General features: G+C 40.4%; 1 long non-coding RNA gene across 1 annotated transcript; it reads left to right on the plus strand.

Annotated features, from left to right (window-relative positions):
* Positions 1 to 1,099: 1,099 nt before the first annotated feature.
* LOC140938270 (uncharacterized) lies at positions 1,100 to 2,729 on the plus strand. The gene is made up of 3 exons (XR_012165533.1): positions 1,100 to 1,513; positions 1,764 to 1,944; positions 2,512 to 2,729. It is a non-coding gene; the product is annotated as an uncharacterized lncRNA (long non-coding RNA).
* The last annotated feature ends 1,090 nt before the right edge of the window (positions 2,730 to 3,819 follow it).

Below are 3,819 nucleotides of genomic sequence, written 5' to 3' on the forward strand. Positions count from 1 at the left end.
AATATATATATACCCGTGGATGATTTTTCTGTAGAATTAATCACTTCTTTGTTTCATATCTTACCTCCAAGCAAGCTCGACTATAAAAGTTTTTATAAACGTCCTTGTCGGTGGTAAAATGCAATGGCGTGGGCATGGGGGCATTTCAAGCACTACGCGCTCCGGCTATTGTAGGCGCAGTCTCACGGGATACTTTTACTGTGATAAATGACCTGACGTTTCTCCTCGCAAATCGCCGTTTTAGGCTACGCACGTTAACGCATAGTCGCGCAAATTAAATTCAGACAAGATAAAAAGTGCTGATAAACGAGAAGTGGAAGTACGGGCGACCTTTCACGCAAAAATCAGTAAAGAAATCGGTAAAGCGTGGCGTAAAAGCGCGCCAGCCTCACCCTTAGGGCGTGTGGGGCGAGTCTCTCCCCAGTCTCGCTCTCTGTTTTCAGCCTCGTTCCAGACCTTCTGTTTGACTGCTCCAGCGTACTTGACACAAACCTACTGTTTTGTAGTGTATCGCGTGTATTCCTGCGTGAAAAAAATCCTCGAAAAAAGGGCAAAGCAGGTTTCCTTTTTCGCTAACACGACGATAGCGTAAAGACAAATTGGCCTTTTTAACGGGTCTCTTTCGCGCTGCAGAGAGAAACATCAATGTTTACATTTCAGATTTCACAGGAGGGTGAAAGTAAAAGATCCCGGGTAAAAGATTAACTGCGAGGTGCGGGAAAGGAAAAAAACAGCGGATCAATGAATTTTTGATTTGGGGGTCCAAAGTTAGGTCCAAATAGCAATTACATTTGAGAATATTCCAGGAATCAAGTTTAGTGGCTAAATGCGATGCACGTTTTATGAAAAAATCAGCCAGATAAATAGTGATATATGATCCTGTCAATTTAAGAATTTCATTCTCAAACAAGAGTCTTCTTCAGGGCTCTACACGGCAATCATTTGAAAAAAAGAAGAAGAAATTGTTTCCCCTGAGAAAATAATAAATAAAGAAAGATATTAAATACTAAGCAATAAATTCCAATTATTATAGTTTAAAGGTCATGATGAAACCAGTCACTTTGAGATGTGGCCACTCTGGGTGTATGGACTGCCTGAATAGTATCATTAGTCTGTCAAGTAATTCATCAGCCTCAAGAGGTCCATGCCCGGTTTGCCGTCAACCGTTCCACCTTGATGAGCTACACCTCAACGTCAGCCTGGACAAGTTGACCAGGGGTCTGAAACTGGAGTGCTGCAGTAGGGATTGTCAGTGGAAGGGGACACTTGACGAGGCTCAAAAACACGGGAAGAATTGCCCAAAAGCGGTGGCGAGTTGCCCTCACGAAGGGTGTCCGAACGTGAGTACAAGGGAGGAAATCGAAAGGCACCAGGGTGACTGCCAATTTAGAAAACTCGAGTGTCTGGGCTGCAGGACTCTGGTGCGAAGGGCCAACCAGCAAGATCATGAAACAGACGGATGCAATTACAGTGGAGTGGATTGTCCCCTTGGATGTGGCACAAAGTTGCCTAGGTATGAAAGATCTATGTATATGCACCTATATAATAAACGTCCCCAAGGATCATTTATCAATAGATGGTAATAAACATATAAAACAGAAGTAAAGAAATTACACAGTTATTGGGAACACATATTTCGACCGCACAAATCAGTCTTCTTCAGGGCAAATGAAAACCGTTACACACGAAATTCGACTACTATACGCTACTACAAGTTAACTACATGGAACGTAACGTGCGCGCATGATAATTTTATGTTGCAGAGCCCATGTGACCATCACCAGCATACTTGTGGAAAGAAGGCAGCCAAATGTATAGTGCCTGGTTGCACACGAATTTTTATTAAACAAGACGTGGAGGCTCACCAATTCAATGCAGCGACGTCCCATAGCGCCCTGCAATTTGGGGGAAATACAGAGACTGAGAGCTCTAATTAATGAAAAGGTACAAAAATCAACATTTTTCTTGTTTTTAGCGTACATGATTATTCTTGGTATGTTAGAAAAGTGTAACAATTGCATGTTGGTATAAGGGACCGAAAAGATTGCTGTTTGGCTATCATCATCATCATCATCATCATCATCGTCATCGTCACTTTTGTTATTATTATAATTATAATAATAATTATTATTATTATAAAATTGTCTATATTGTAAAAGTCTTTTCTGGTGCTCTTTTTGTGCTTCAGCCGGGCGCAAACTAAGCAGCTGTAGCATCAGTCACTTGAGTAAAAAAATCTGTTAATACGCTATGCACCTTCCCGAGGATTCGCGTAGATACCAGGACGCAGATCTTTTGGATCTCTGTCACAGTAGCTCTCTCCTTCACTTTCTTGATGTTGTCTCCCATGCTCTTCTTTAATGTACTAAGCGCACCAACAACCATATAGAAGGAGACGACTGATTGCTGGATTGAGTTTCGACACTTAATGGAAGTTTCAATTATGTACTAATATCTGAATAATTAGGTAGTATTAACTAGGAACTGAGTGTCGTATTTATGATTGTACAGGGGTTCGCAGAGCATTGGCAAGAACAAGAGCAGTCGGTTCATTCTTTCCGGTGGACTGTGGAAGACTTCCCAACGCGAATGAGAGACTTAGTAGATAAGAATGAAGGGCCACTTACCAGCGGTGAATGGACTACACCAAATGGCCACAAGTGGAGGGCCATTTTAACGCAAGATCTCAAATTATTTATACAGCTGGTCGCCGCACCCTTCCCAACTAGAGTGGAGCTCAGGTAGGAGGACTCCGTATGTACTGACGAACAAAAAAAGGTTGATGAATGTTGCTTGAAGAACAAACTAAACCGCCAGTTCTGATTTTAGTGTTGGACCGTTTTCAGATATAAGTTACTATGAACCGGTCATCAAGTTATCAGTTCATAAAAAGGAAAGATAAAACGATTAAATTGGACATTCTCAATACATCGTGTCTCAGACGAACTGCTCACTGTTATACGCGTTTTGCTTTTTGACTTTTCACGAACTTGGACCGATTTTGAAAGTAGATGGGGTTCCTATTGTACAAAATACATCGAAACACTAGTTTTGAACAGTTTAGCTCTATCTGATACTACTGGATTTTTACGCCACAAATTAACAAATTTTTGCTGATTGGAAAATGATGGTGGTGAGTCACATAAAGATGTAAATGAATGAAACTAGCGTTTTTTTTTATCGATAGAATTGTGTTGACGCCCGGGGAGGTGGAGGAAATAACTCATATTCTCCCTACGACTACACTGAAGGAAGGAGAGATGTGGGGGCACGATGTGGCCAACATCAATCGCTGGGTTGATGGTGAAGGAAAGCTAATTGTCAAGTTCATTATTCTTTACATCGTATTATGATGGAATCCATCAAGAAATTAAGTAAATTTAAAATTCCAGTGTAAAAAAAAAAGCCTTTTACCAGAATATCGCATTCATTTTTCAAGGGCTATAGATGTAATTGGATTTCTGCAATAACACCAAAGAGGATTATGGGAGTTCGAATAAAAATGACAAATTTCACAAATTGGCATCTTACACATGAAATTTTCAGAATTTTACCTGTGTTTCACAGTCGCCGGTTCTAGTGAAATTTGTTATTTATTTTCTCGGATTCCCATCGTAAATCGTTTTTGGTGTCATCACGGATGACTCATCATTTCTATATCCCTCAAAAAGTCTCAAAAGAAGGTCGTATTCTTTAAATTATTCTGTTACAAGGTTTTTGTCCAATGAATATTAGAAATTGCTCAATTTCCTAATGGATTTCGTTTTATAACGTCACAGTGCAACGACAGGGCCTTAGTTTATGGCAGCCTCTAAGATT

This window comes from Porites lutea, chromosome 1 (genome assembly GCF_958299795.1).
Source record: "Porites lutea chromosome 1, jaPorLute2.1, whole genome shotgun sequence".
NCBI classification, from domain to species: Eukaryota; Metazoa; Cnidaria; class Anthozoa; order Scleractinia; family Poritidae; genus Porites; species Porites lutea.